At 37.7% G+C, this 16215-nt stretch overlaps 1 pseudogene; it reads left to right on the forward strand.

The window, feature by feature from the left end:
- The first annotated feature begins 12567 nt into the window (after positions 1–12567).
- On the forward strand, positions 12568–12724 carry LOC145243198 (U2 spliceosomal RNA; annotated as a pseudogene).
- Positions 12725–16215: the final 3491 nt, after the last annotated feature.

Here is a 16215-nt window from a genome sequence, read left to right on the forward strand (position 1 = left end):
GTCGGGCATACGGTACTCTGCCACTTTGTTTTGTAGTTTAGCCGGTTCCTTGTCTTCTGACCACCTCCAAGTGGCGGTCCACGCCTTCTGATGGTTGTCGAATTCCGCACTGAAGTCCGGCTGGTCGACTCTTAGTGCTGCGTACACCGGGGGCCTATCCTGAAACTCTACAACGCCAGCGCGCGTTATGCGCACGCCGCCCAGGGCTTTGATGGCATCGTAGCCTAGCAACAGGTCGAAACTCAGCGGCTTTTCGCGTGTCACCAGCGCTTCGACGTTGGCTGAGTTCCCAGTTCTTGTGCGAATGTGTACCACACCCACGCCGCAACACATTCGTATTTTTCCAGTAATGGTAGTTATCCTGACGTTCTTCTTTTTCCACGCCCGACAGAAGTCCGCACACACTATGGTGCGGGAGCAACCGGAATAAAGGAGGGCTGAACATAACGTGTCATTAACTCGGACCTGAATGACAGGGAGCGCCTTGTTTATTTTCTGTTCGGGGAAGAGGTCGGCACTGGCACCTTGTCCCCGTCCCCGTTTCCCGCACAGTCTCGGGTCATGTGCCCAGTCTTGTTATAGCGGTAGCAGCGAACAGCCGTCGACCGCCTTCTACAATTTCTTGCCATGTGGCCCCGCCCATTGCATCTGTAGCAGATGACATCACCTTGCGGGCTGGGTCCCTGAGACGGTCCTTCGCCACTTGGTGGGGCCTGTGCGACGGCGACTACCGGTTCCTGCACCGTCGAGTCATCCTTCATTATTGTCCTGGCTCTGTCCACTAGGTCACTCAGCGGTAGTGAGGACATGGTAGAGGTTGCTCGCAGGAGCTGCTTTGCTCCAGCGGGGAGTCCTGACAGGAATTTGTAGGCTAGGGCCCTCTCGGGAAGACCGCCGAACAACACCGTCAGCTTCTTAAGTTCGGCGAGATACACGTCCACAGTTTCGCCCAAGCGTATAGATCTCGTCTCAAACTGCTCCCATGCAGTGGCGGGGTCAGTGGCGAACGCCCTGTACAACGCCGCCTTGATACTCGAGTAGTCACACTTCTCCTCAGCGCTGAGTTGCTGATATACAGCGAAGGCCCCGCTGGTCAGCCGCAGAGGAATCACGCGCTCGACATTTTTTACGCCGGTCAACTGACAATGTAACTCGACCTTCTCAACCCAGCTGATTACCGGGTTGGATCCGTTGAATTCCGGTATCAACTTTAGATCGAACCTATCCGCCATTGAAGAAAAGAAAACCAAGTTCGGAGTGGGGGGGGGGGGCGAAATAGCTTGTATGAGTATCTTGTGTAGGAGACGGGGAGTCTCGTCATGGGCGACGAAGTGTTTCACTGAAGAACCACGGCAACACACAGCGAACCAACAAACAATGACAGCCACGGCGCGAAGGTGACTAACAAAGCTCAGCTGACTGCACGAATAGAAACGGAACCAAACGGTCAGAAACGGAACCCAACGGTCACTGTACTGATAGCCACGAACGTCAGACTCTGACTGCCTCGCACCTCCAATGGACCGATTTTTATTCCTCAAGATGGCCTAGCTAATTTGCATCCCCGCGAGATCTCGCACGATCCTGCAAGATTCCGTCTCTAACAAAAGCAGGCAGGCGCCATCTTGAAACTCTTTCTTCCGCTGCCCCGACCACAGGATCAGCCACCACCCCACACGCCAGGCACACACGGACCCTCTTGCGCCGAGGGCTATGGTTAGTCTCACAATTAAAGATGGCTTCCCATGTGGCAGGGATATCTCTAGAGAAGATCCTAATTTACCTTATATGTGCTTTCCGGGTTGCACTTGCTTACACCACTGCATTTATATTTGCCCTCTATCAGTCCCACAACAGCGGAGTTTCTATCTTTAAGAGCATATTTGAGAAAATAGACCACATCCTGTCTGCAGACCCCTCGGCTAACATCCACATCTGTGGTGACTTCAACGTCCATAACGTGGAATGGCTGACCCACTCAAATAAAACGGACGATGAAGGGAGGTTCTGGCATGATTTTGCAATTGCTTATGACCTCACTCAGATTGTGCGCGAGCCCACCCGTGTACCCGATACTACAGGTCAATATGCAAGCCTCCTAGACCTTTTTCTTTCAACTTCCCATGAGCTATGTTCATGTTCCGTTCTTTCTCCTCTAGGATCCTCCGACCACTCCGTTGTATCAGTTAAGATAAAAATGAAATAAAAATGAAATGTAATAAGTCCCCAGACGTACCCCTCCACCGTACTGTATACCGATACTCCATGGCTGACTGGGATAGCTTCCATACATTTATATCTGATCTACCTCTGCATTTCATGTTTAAAAATGATGTGTCCTCTATAGTATCAGACCTGACCGAATGGTTAATTGTAGGCATAGACCGATTCATACCATCTAAAAAGTTCCAACAAAAACCTAACAGCCAGCCATGGTTCTCCCCAGAATGTGCTGCTGCCATCGCACACAGAAATCACTTTTTCCATAGCTACCAATGTAATAGATGCACTGAAACTAAAGCTATTTTCAGGACTGCCAGCAACCACCGTAAAAGAGTAATAAAAAATGCAAGAGAGCTATATGCGCAGTCTGTTAAATCCAAAGTAGCTGATCAGTGGCTTGGTTCCCACCAGTTTTGGCAAATAACAAATAGGATCCTGAACAGAAGTGTGCCTTCTATCCCAACCATTATCAACGGACCAGAGGTCATCTCCTCAGCTTCAGACAAGGCCAAACTATTTGCCAAGAACTTTGCAGCTAATTCTACCCTATGCGATGAAGGCCATCAACTCCCCATATTTCCTCCTATAACACAGAACACGCTAGGTAACATGCAAATATCTGTGCATGAGGTCGCCAAGCTAATCAAGAACCTTGATTCCAGTAAAGCAACTGGCCCTGACGGCATCCCAATTATAGTGTTAAAAAAGCTTCAACCAGAAATTGCTCCCATACTTACGAAACTGTTTAAACGTTGCCTTAAGGAGAAGTGCTTTCCAGCACCCTGGAAACCCTCGTCAGTATGCCCTGTATTTAAGAACTCGGGTGATAAGTCATCTCCCTCTCAATACAGACCAATAAGTCTCCTGTGTGTCATAAGTAAGTTGCTGGAATCCATATTAAATAGAGAAATAGTCAACCACCTCAGCAGAAATAACCTTCTTAGTGACATGCAATATGGTTTCCGTTCTGCAAGATCTACCGCAGATGTGCTAACGGTTATATCTCATAGGATTAGTGAATTTCTTGACAAAGGCTTCCTTTCTAGAGCAATTGCTCTTGACATATCAAAGGCCTTCGACAAGGTATGGCATAAAGGTCTACTTCACAAGATCTCCAGCTATGGTATAACTAGAAATATTCTCTCTATCATTAAATCATTTCTCTCTGATAGGCTCATAAGAGTAGTGGTTGATGGACAAAAATCAGAGGCCTGCAGTATTAATGCTAGAGTCTCTCAAGGGTCCATCCTGGGCCCAACTCTCTTCCTGATCTGCATCAATGATCTCCCTAAACACATACTTAAATCATTCATTGACATCTATGCTGATGACACGACCATCTACAGCAACACATCAAAGGCTGTAAATGACAAAGCTCTCTCTAATTCTCTCTTCTCTGATCTCAAACGAGTGGTTCAGTGGGGGAAGACGTGGCTGGTTACCTTTAATGGATCTAAAACCAAACTCCTATCTTTACATCATCAACGCTCTGATCCCCATCTGGCATCAATTGACACGGATGGCTCTCGTCTAGGAGAAGCCCCATGTTTTGACAAGCTTCTGGGCTTGACCTTCACTCCTGATCTGAAATGGAACATGTACATCAAGTCTGTTGCCAAGGTCGCTGGAAAGATGTTGGGATCCTTCTACCACTTCAGAAGATATCTCACTACTGATGCAATTCTCTGTCTATATAAAAGCCAAGTACGTCCAAGGATGGAATACTGCTGCCATATCTGGGCAGGAGCTGCTAAAAACAGCCTATCCTGCCTTGACAGAGTACAAAATAGACTTTGTGGCTTAGTGGGGGATGCCCTTTTCTCTTCCCTGCAACCTCTCTCCCACAGAAGAGATGTTGCAAGCCTATCTTTGTTTTATCGTTATTTCCATGGCAGGTGCTCGTCTGAACTCCAATCTCTGGTCCCCCCTCGCCAATCTTTTGCAAAAAACACCCGTCTAGCTGAATCCACTGTGAAAAACTTTCCCCACTCTTTATCTATGCCTAAATCAAAACGTAAATTCCATGAACAAAGCTCTTTTTTATAACTGCACGCCTGTAGAATTCTGTTCCGTCTGCCTGCTTCCCTCCCGACTACAACATGGATGTCTTCAAGTCCAACTTAAACAAATTCCTGATGAACAGCCCCCTTAAGTAGACACTCTAAATATCCACACTAACGTACTGTACTTACAATAACCCTTATCCCTGAGTGGCTTCCGGGCCTTGATAAGTGGTGACCACCTTGTAAAAAAAAAAGAAGAAAATGTAGCATAGTGTGTTTTCAAATACAGACGGAAATACAGGGTATTGGCAGCCTTGATTGCATAGGGTATAATTAGTTGCAAAGTTCTTGGTAAAGAGTTTGGCTTTGTTTGATGCTGACGAGATTCCATCAGATCCATTGATGATGATTGGGATAGAACACATGCTTCTGTTTAGGACCCTGTTTGCTATTTACCAAAACTGGTGGGAACCAAGCCACTGCTCAGCTACTTTGGACTTAACGGACTGAGCATACAACTTTCTTGCGTTTTTTATTACTCTTTTACAGTGGTTGCTGGCAGTCCTGAAGGTGGCTGTAGTCTCAGTACACTTATTATGTTGGAAGCAATGGAAAAAGTTATTTCTGTGCGCAATGGCAGCAGTACTTTCTGGAGAGAAACACGGCTGGTTGTTAGGTTTTTGCTGAAATTTTTTGAAGGATATGAAGCGGTCTATATGTACAATTAATCACTCTGTCAGGTCTGATACTATAGAGGATACATTCTTTTTAAACATCGAACGCAGAGGTAGGTCTGATATAAATATATGTAAACTATCCCAGCAACCATATAGTATCGATATACTGTACGATATAGAGGTACATCTGAGGACTTATTACATTTTGTTTTTATCTTAACTGATACAATCGAGCGGTCAGAAGATCCAAATGGAGACAGAATGGAGGATGAGCTCAGGGCAAGTTGTTAGGAAAAGGTTTAGGAGACTCGCATACTGATTGTCAGTGTCGGGCACACAAGTGAACAATCTGAGTTAGGTCATAAGCAATGGAGAAATTGTGACATATATCTTGTTTGAGTGGGCTAACCATTCCATATTGTGAACATTGAAGTCTTCATAGATGTGAATGTTGTAAGGATGAGCAGACAGGATGTGGTCAATTTTCTGCTGTTGTGGGGGTGATAGGGGGCAAATATAAACACAGTGGTGTGAGCAAGTGCTACCCAGAAGCACATATAGGGTAATTTAGGATCTTCTCTGAAAAAGTCCTTACCAAATGGAAAGCCATCTCTAATATTATATGTCCATAGCGATCTCAGGATTCAGATTTTGATGTTAAGTTAGAGTATCCTTTAATAAGAAACTCAACTAGGGAAATAGTCAGTCTAATGCTAGTTCTGCTTAGGAATAATAGGTCTGATTTAATCTCCTGTAATTGGGTTTCAACCGTTGGAAGGTTGGAACATAGACTGATGATGTTGGAGGAGGAGATATGATAGTGGGAGGGGGTCTCTGTTGGAGTTTTGTGTTTAATCGTTTTTACTGTTCCCTAACCTTAACCCTTCCTCCTGTTTCGCCCCGTTATATAACTGAAATGTTGGAAAACTATGGTTTAAATTTTGATAAAATCATTTATGCGTGAAGTTTTAAGGAGGTTCTGTCCACCATAGATCACATGTTGAGTATATAGATATTTGGCACATAGCAAGTAATCTGGGAATATTTCCATTCTCTTTCGCAGAGAATTTTGTACATAGTATATAAAATTCATAAGAATAGAATATATCTAAAGTCTAAAGAGAGTTATATCCTCATCACACCCTTTGATGAGCATTCTATTGTCTTCTCCAGTAAATTTTACATTTTTGATGTTATTGACATTCTCTAATTTTTCACACAGACATTACACACACACACACACACACACACACACACACACACACACACACACACACACACACACACACACACACATACACACACACACACACTCAAAAGAAAGTCTGCACTGCATTTTTTCAAAAACCGCAAAATTAAGCTAAATTGAACGTACTTGTTTAAACAACCTATACCTCATTTGATTCGCCTTTTATTCCTTTATAATTTTACATATTCATATTTGACTTTTAGTTGAAGTATCCTAGTGTTCATGTCAATTTAAAAAATTAACTTCAAATTGAGAAGGCAAAAAGAAACTCCACAGCAACAAATCAGCTTAAAACCAGTTTAAAATATCCACCTTTTAGGCAAAAAAAGCATCTCTAATCGTAATTGTTGTTGTTCCAGGTTATACAATGTAACATTTAGACCATATGCCTCGACTTCCTCTAAGTGATCATCAGAAGCTCATTAATCTCAATCTTTCTAGTTTATCCAATCGAGAAATCAGCCGCAGATGGAAATGTGATGAGAAAACGGTACGAATGACTGTGAAAAAGCATCAAAACACTGGCAGTGTTCGTGATAAATCTGGTCGTCCTAGAGTTACTATTACATGGGCGACAATGCTGTCAAGATCTGCAGCCTCAGAAACAGATTTGAAACAGCTCCCCAAATCCAACAACAGTGTAATCTTGTTAAAAAGTGCTTCCTTTTTATACAGTTAAGAATGGATTGAATGGAATTTAATTTGCAAGGCTGTATCAAAAGACGTAAGCCAATGATTTCTGTAAAAATCAGAAAGTGTCATCTGGACTTCGTCAGATGCAATGAAGATCATGACTCTTCATATTGGTCGAAAGTGATTTTTAGTGATGAAAGCAAGTTCAATAGGCTAGGCAGTGATGGTAGGCAGTACGTCCATTGAAGGAATGACAAAGAATTTAATCCTAAGTGCACAATTTCAATGCTGCAAGGTAGTTTTTGTATGGGGCATTATTAGTGCCAATGGTGCAGGGCCTATAGTTTGCTTGCAATTCCACCAACTATAATAATATGTAGACTGAACATTTTCTATTCTACTTTGGCCGAAACTTGGATGATAATCTCATCTTCATGCAGAATAATGCTCTCATTCACACAGCTGGCAATGTCAAGAGGTTCCTGGAAGAGCATGATATTCCATGTTTGGATTGGCCTGCACAATCTCCAGACCTCAATCCTATCGAAAACGTATGGCATTACATCAAGCAACAGCTATGCAATGATAAAATTTCAAATCTGGGAGAAATTTGGACAAAAATTAAAGATAAGTAGAATGCCCTTTCACCAGAATATTGCCGCAGACTAATTCAAAGAATACCCAAAAGATTGCAGGCTGTCAAATTGCAGAAAGGCTATGCTACTAAATATGAACTAGTTCGTTGTGTTGCTGTTGTATTTGTGTTGCTCTAAAGTTACATTTAAATAATAATTTTCCATTGTGCAAAGTTTCTTTTTGCCTTCTCGATTTGAAGTTAAATTTTTTAAATTAATGTGAACACTAGGATACTTCAATTACAAGTCAAATATGAACAGGTAAAATTTTAGAGTAATAAAAATGATGTTAGAGAAGCCATGCGTAGTTTAGCTAGTGGTAAGCTAGGTGATTCTATTAGTATCCCGGTGCTCTTTGATACACTGACGATAATGCTGGTCAAGGTTTCCGATCCGGAACCAGAATGCCTGTTTGCTGAGACCAACTCTCTAAGTACTGGAGAATTCGGCTTTGTGAGGGTCAGGCCGCAGTTAGAAAATTGTGCGGCAATTAAATTTAATCTGCCTAGATTGCAGCTTGCCGTAAATATAGCTAGAAAGAATTTAAATTTGTTAGGAATTTTTAAGTACTCCAATTTGGTCCATAATTTGTTGAAATTTTATGCAATTCATGGAGGAATTTAAGTGGGAATTGGATAGAAGCATTGTGCCTATTATTAATGGGAAACAGCTAGAGTTTTCTAAGCAGTCCGCTGATAGTGAGATTTTTAAATTTGGGCAGTTGCCAAGATGGCCGTGCGTTGATGCGCATGTTAATTCGGATGGGTACATTACCACTGACCATTTAACGTACCCTTATCAAGGTGAAAGTAGTTTCAGGCCATATATGAGCCCATTGCACCGAGCAAATAACTCTGAAAAGGGTCAGTGGAAGAAGGAAAAGAGTTTGACATGTTACAATTCCTTCCAAGGAAAGGTACTGGATAAGCTCAGTTTCTTTGTGTCATTAGAAGTACTTGCTTTCAGTACTTCATTTGCTGTAAGTATGCACCCTAGGAGAGAAAGTCTCTCCAAAGTTTTCAAGATCTCGGGTCCTATGTCCCTTTGTCTCAGTGTGTGGGTCATGGGGAGAGTTTTCAAGCGAGAGTTTAGCAAACTTAAGCTTGACTGGATTTTTACAGTTGGGTGTCACCTGGCTGTAGAATCTGGAGTGTTTGCTGGCTACATGATTTGTAGTGCAGCCCCTCTGAAGATCTGTGAAAGCACAGATTTTTTAAGATGTTGTAAAACTGAGGTGAAGTCCCCGAGGCTGCAACCTCGAGCTTCAGATCTTACCCTGGAAATTTCAAGTGCCGGGGGCTTGGATGATTTTAAAAGACTTGTCAGTCTTGGTTTGTCGGGCTTGATGTGTGAAGCTTGGCAGACCTTTAGTGCTGCATTTTCCCTGCACAGTTTATGCAGGAAATATATTTCGGTTTTATGTAGCTTCTTTAATCAAAAGGAAAGCTACATTTGCCCTGCTCCTATTTTCGGAGTAGATATGTCTGGCTTGTTATGGATTCGAGAGATAATTCAGACTTGCCTGTTAGTCCTCATAATTTAAACTCCATAATCAAGGATAGCCGTTCTCATTTTCATCTAAAATTTTCATCTTAAAAAACTCCCTAAAAACAAATACAAAATGAATATTTTTCGAAATTTTAAGTGTTTTTTTTATTAAATTTTTGCATTAAATTTCGACCTTTTTAAAAGAAGTAAAAAATTAAGCCTCTTTAAATTTTAACCTGATCTAGGTTTTAAAAACTTTTTTGTTAAAATAATTTTTTTCTTTTCTTATCGGGAGAGTGTTGAAATTTTAATAAAGAAATCATTTTTATTTATTTTTTTGTAAACACACACTCACCATTCGACATTTAGTGAGAGGAACACACTCTTTGACCGGCCGTTTGCAGGTCACTTCCATCATCATCATCATCATCATCATCATCATCGTCATCATCATCATCATCATCATCGTTATAATTCCCTTCGAGCAGTCTGCTACTCTCCCTCCTTCTAGAGAGGGGGTGAAGAAGGGAGGAAACAGGGCCTTTGCCTATTTTCATTAGTTCGAAGATCATCTGCCTGCGAGGAGGAGGTTTTATTTTGTGCTCCGTCAAAGAGATTTGACATTAAATTTGTCACGTTTTTTTCTTTCTCCTTTAGAAAAAGACTTCACTAAAGTTTCATTGTAATTTTGTTTCAGTTATTAAAAAGCACAAGGCTTTATCTACTGGAAAATTAGTCCCAGTTATTAAAAGGCGACAAGGTCTTACAACTGGAAAATAATTAGTCTCTAAAGGATTAACGGAAGAAACTGGCCGTGTTTTGAGAATTTCTTTTCTGTAAAGAACAGAAATTAATTTCACCAAAAGTCGAGCAGATTATCGGCGCATGTGACCTCCAGAAAAGATTATTCAACTGAAGTTTCCTTCACAAAAAATATTCCATTAATACCAGAATTTATCCCGTGAATCATTTTATTTGTACACATAAAGACTACCAAAGCGGCTTTATTGTTTTCATTTCTTTTCTTTGAATTTAAAGGTATCTGAGCCTACACAAACGAAAAATATTTTACCTCTTTCTCCTATTTAAGGTCAAAGAGACTTTATTTGTTTGTGATTCCTTTCGAAAAAGAAAAAAAAGAAAAACATTTTGTAGAAAGACTAAACATTTTGTTAAAAGAACTGAAATTAAAACAAGGACTCCAAAGAACTGTTTTCTGTTTTTTATATGTTCTTTTCTTTCAGTCTTTCTTACAAGTAAGAATTGTCATCTTTTTTGCATTGTTTTTTATTTATTTTAAATGTTTCTTAAGGGTTTTTTTAAACCCTGGCTTTGAGAAATAAAAACAATTGATAACCTTTTGTTTTAATAAATTTGGATCATTTTAAACATATTTCGAGTCTGTATTTCTTTTGCTCATTTCTATTAGTTTCCTATTTCAAACAAATTTGCTTTATATGTTTATTTTTTTTATTTTATTTATTTTTTTTCCATTTTTGTTACCATGGAAAACGAATTTTGGTAACAAACCCAAAATTCCGTTAAGTTGTAAAATAAACAGGAAGCTGTAAGATAGTTATTGGATAGTTCTGGAATTTTAGTTAAGTTTAAGTGTGTGAAGATTCAGAGATTTTTAAAATTTATTTTCAGAACAATCAAGGTTTTAATAAACATAGGTTGGGTGATTTTATTTAAGGAAACTTAAGTAAGGTACAGTAATAACGGGTATATAGCTGTTCTTATAATTATTATTAATGAGATAAAGGATAGATTATTATTATTATTATTATTATTATTACAGCGGCCCGACAATATTTTTTGGACACTTTGAAAAAAGTACTTCAAGGTGGTTACTAGTGCCAAAATCTTTGAGATTGTAAGTACGTAGTTGAGGAGTGAAAATCCACTACTAGTGTAATCACTTTTTTTAGTTCGGCTTTGATAATTTTAGTTTTTTGTGATTTTTGCGAAAACTTGCGCGACATTATATCTCGAACATGACAAGAAATCCTATTTTATTAAGAGGTATGTTCATGTATATGTTGCTGTATGCAAATTTTCTGCTTGTACATTTAGCTGTCATCATTAGAATCAATTATCTGTTCTATTCTACTGGCAAAACAATTAAGTTTAATGGGGTAAAATGCATTCAAAAGAAGTCGTTTGTTTGGCATGGAAGAAGCGGGAAGATAGCCTCAGCATTAGAAGGATCGCCATGGATTTGAAGCTGTCGAATACATGCTGAAGACAAACTCCGAGCGGAAAAAGAAGAGAGGATGAAAAGATCAATTGGCAAGAGGACTGAAAGGAGAATGAAGAGAACTGTGACACGGCTTTTGACATCTGAAGAAAAAATTACAGCAAGAAAAGTGAAGAAGAAATGTGAATTGGATGTAAAAGTCTGAACAGTACAAAGAACACTGTATAGGATTGGTTTGAACTATGCAAAGGCTAAGAAAAAAATTACACTAACAAAAAACATGAAGGAGAAAGACTAGAGAGTGCTAAAAGGTGGTTAACAAAGCATGTTAACTTTAAGAAGGTTATATTTAGTGATGAGAAGCGTTTTAAGTTTGATGGGCCCAATGGATGGTCAAGAAGGGATGAGCCTGTTATACTGAACAAACGACGGGTAAAAGGAGGAGGAGTTATGGTTTGGGGTACGATCTTTGCTAATGGAAATATATGGTTGGAATGGCTGAAAGGACAACAGAACAGCGAAAGCTACAAACAGTTGCTGGACGAGAAATCCCTACCAAGGATAAGAAGAGAGGTTGGGAATGATTTCGTTCTACAACAAGACAATTGCAGCATCCATGTGTCAAAACTCATGAAAGAATGGATGGCTAAATTGAATATGATTACTTTGGAATCGCCTGCAAAAAGCCCAGATCTAAATTTAATGGAAAATGTTTTGGAAATGCTTGCGCAACTTGTCTATGATGGACCTGAAATAATAAAACAGACTCAACTATGGGAACAAATACTAGATGCCAAAAAACAACTAATAGAAACACGTAGAGATGTTATTCTGCATATGTTTGATCATTATAAAGAGAGATTGATAAAAGTTATTGAGAAGAAAGGTGATATTACAGACTTATTAACAGTTTTTCAACAATGTCCGAAAAATAATGGTGCGTGTGTTTTGTAAAAAATGATGAAAATTAAATATTTTTCCTTACCTAATCGATATTCTTCCATTTTTATTACAGGTACTGTCTTCATATGTTTATGCTATTCTATTGAAGGAATTTCGCCATTTTATGGTACTCGGAAAATCGACTACTAAAGGATCCGAAAAATATTGTCGGGCCCTTGTACTCATGGGATGAAGGATAAAAAAAAATAAATAAATAAATAAATAATAATAATAATAATAATAATAATAATAATAATAATAATAATTATTATTATTATTATTACTACTAATGGGATAAAAAAGATAAATAACTATTATTTAGTTATGAATAAAGGATAAATAACAATTATCATTATCATTATATTATTACGCTTATCGTTCCGTCCGTTATCATGCTGTGCATCCATCCCTAAACAAGGAAAGTGGAATATTCCAAATAAATCTTTAAAATTTTGAAAAAAAAAAAAAAAAAAAAAAAAATTGGTGTCGCTGTTGAGGCAAAGCTAATAAAAATGATTTGTCTTTCTTGGCCTTTTGGCTAAGATCAAAGTGTAGTATCTGTTCTTCAGGTGCTACATTTCAATTTCTTCTCTCTCAGTGGAAGGGAAATCCTTTACGACTAAGATAATTTTTCTCCACGTTAAAAAACGACCCTGGTGTCTAAATCTGTCCCGTGTGGAGGCATTCTGAATAGGTACTATGTTTAATGTAACAAAGTTTTAATATTAAAAAGTAACTGGAAAAATTTATTTCTGATTTAATTACAAAATGTCCTGGAAATGTCACTTCTGATTAATTATAAAATGCTCTGGAAAATGTCCGTTCTGTTTTTGTTTACTTGCCTCCCCACAAGGGCGGAACTGGACATGAGGTCGGTTAAAAATTTAGGGGGAAACCAGCTTCCCAAAAGGGGCAGTCTGGTCAATAATAATAATAAACATTGTATCAGTAATGAAGGATTTCTCCTCCATTAACCAAGACCAAAAAAGGGGGGATTTAAGTCACTGGAATGCTGAAACTGATACTACACTAAAAATATTCATGTTAAAGCAATGGTTGCCTAATCTCTAACCATGTTAATGTTTTTATGTATTACTTTCGAAAAGCTGCTGCAACAGTTTATGATTTAAACATTACTTTATATCAAGTATATTTTAAGCAGTGGGTTACGAGATATGAAGTCAGTCCCAGAAATTACTCAAACCGTTTATGATTTAAACATTACTTTATTTCATGTATATTTTTAATAGTGGGGTGGGGGATATTAAATCAGTTCCGAAAATGGGTGAAACCATTTACGCATTACACATTACACATTACTTTATTTAATGTATATTTTTAACAGTAGGATAGGAGATAAGAAGTCAGTCCCGGAAATGGCTGAAAAAGTTTACGATTTATACATTACTTTATTTCATGTATATTTTCAACAATCGGATGGGGATTATAAGTCAGTTCCAGAAATGGCTGAAACAATTTACTATTTAGACATTACATCATTTCATGTATATTTTTAGCAGTGGGTTTGGGAAAAATGGCTGAAACAGTTTACGATTAAAACGTTACTTTATTTAATGTATATTTTAAACAGTGGGGTTGTGGACATGAAGTCAGTCCCGGGATTGAATGAGATGTGCAAATATATACTATCAGAAAGCGTCGCCCAGTATTGAATGAGATAGGTGGAAAACATATAGTAGCAAAATACCCAGTGTCGCCCGGAATCGAATGAGATAGCTGAACGATATATATTAGCAGAATATGCGGCGTCATCCGGGATTGGATAAGATAGGTGAAACATATATACTATGAGAATACCCAGAATTGATTGATTTGTTTGCAATGAAATAATCAGCCCAGACAATATATCAAAGTTATTATTTAAGTGAGGGGGAGCGACATAATGGGTTATGCATTATTAAGAATTATGAAAAATGATGAAATGTGAGTTACTTGATTGGTGTGTTTGTAATGATATTATAAACCCAGAAAATATATCAAATATATTATATAAGTAGGATGTCAGAAATTTAATTTCTTCCTTCTTTTCGTCATTGTCTTTTATCTTCCTCCCTTCTTTCCTTCTTTAACTTTACGTCTTTTTAACGAGCTGCTGCTGCTGCTGAAAGAATCACGCCACAATTGGTTCTACTAAGAGATATTTTTCCCGCGAAAATTCAACAAGTGCACTAGAGAGCGGAGCGAAAGTCAGTTTTGGACAGAGATTCCACAAGGGTAACACGCAAGTTGAGCTCTGGTCCTACTCAGACATTCAAGTCTTAAAAATAGTAAAAGTTATTTCATTGTTCATAGGAATGAATAATGAGTTTCAGTAAGAATCGAATCAAGTTGGTTGACTCAAAAAGAAAAGAAAGAATCAATTCTAAGAAGAATTGATCTATAAACTTGACGCACGAGATGCGATTAAATGTCGGCGTGTGGAAACCGAAATGTCTTTCCATGTTGTAACCAGTGAGAATTTCATCTGACAAAAAGGACGAACGAAGGTTTTACCAAACAACATTGAGTTTTCAAATTCAAGGATTATTTTCAAAAGAACTTTCAAGGATTCTGTCACTGAAGTGAGGACAGATCGATTTGGAGTGGCGTGAAGAAAATATATATGTAAAAAAAAAAAGGGACTTACACACATATATATAAAGATAAAAAAAGAAAGGTTAAAAAAAATGAAATCATTGTTTTACGCAGTAAGTTCTCTTATTCTAATTTTCTCTTATTTCTGTACTCTCTCTCTCTAGTGTTAATTAAGCCTTTAGTGCTTGCCATAAGGACATTTTTTGGCAGTCGAATTGGTGAACATATAAACTGTATTTTCTCTTGTAAATTGAACATATAAACTGTATTTTCTCTTGTAAATTGAACATATAAACTTTTTTCTCAATAATTGAACTTTGCAGCTTTGCTGCCTTCTTTCCCCAACCCTTATGCTTTCTTTTTCCCTCAATAAAATGTCAATATTTTTTTTATTCTTAAAAGTATTTCCTTGTCTTTATTGTTTCATGTCCTGATTTTTCTAGGCTTATTAACATGAACCACGTGGGATAACCTTCACGGGACTCAGTGAATAAATTTCCTGCAAGGAGGGAGAGGACTAATGTGGGTTTTAATTATAAAAGTTATTGTCGAAATTAGTAACATATCCAGGATTATGAACAAAGATTAAATGTGAGTTAATCGATTGTGTGTTTATAATAAAATAATCAGCACAGGAAATATATCAAAGTAATTATGTTAGTAAGAGAGGGCGATAAGAATGGTTTAAATTATGAAAAATAATTGTCGAAATTAGTAACATATCCAAGAATTATGAAAAATGATAATATGTTATTTAATGCATTAGTGATTTTGCAATAAAATAATCAGACCAGACAATATATAAGAGTTATTATTTTAGTAAATGATGTGGGTAAAAATGATGTAAAATGATTGTCAACATTAGTAACATATCCAAGAATTATGAAAAATGACAAAATGTGAGTTAATTGATTGGTGTGTTTGAAATGAAATAATCAGCCCAGATAATATATCAAAGTTATTATTTTAGTAGTGGGGGTTGTTAATGTGGGTTAAAAATATTAAAAATAATTGTCGAAATGAGTAACATATCCAAGAATTAAGAAAAATAATGAAGTGTGAGTTAATTGACAGTTGTGTTTTTAATGAAATAATCAGCCCAGACAATATATCAAAATTATTATTTTAGTAAGAGAGTGCGATAAGGATGGTTTTAATTACAAACAAATGTGGTCAAAATTAGTAACATATCCAAGAATTAAGAAGAATGATGAAAAGCGAGTTTATTGATTGGTGTGTTTATAATAAAATAATCAGTCCAGACAATATATCAAAGTTAATAAGAGAGCGCGATAAGGATGGTTTTAATTATGCAAAATGATTGTCGAAATTAGTAATATAGCCAAGAATTATGAAAAATGATAATATGTTATTTAATGCATTAGTGTATTTGCAATAAAATAATCATACCAGACAATATATAAGAGTTATTATTTTAGTAAGTGGGGGCGATGATGTGGGTAAAAATGATGAAAAATGATTGTCGACATTAGTAACATTTCCAAGAATTATGAAAAATGACCAAATGTGAGTTAATTGATTGGTGTGTTTGTAATGAAATAATCAGCCC

Source organism: Euprymna scolopes, chromosome 21 (assembly GCF_053919585.1).
Source record: "Euprymna scolopes isolate OS-2025 chromosome 21, ASM5391958v1, whole genome shotgun sequence".
In the NCBI taxonomy this organism is placed as follows: domain Eukaryota; kingdom Metazoa; phylum Mollusca; class Cephalopoda; order Sepiida; family Sepiolidae; genus Euprymna; species Euprymna scolopes.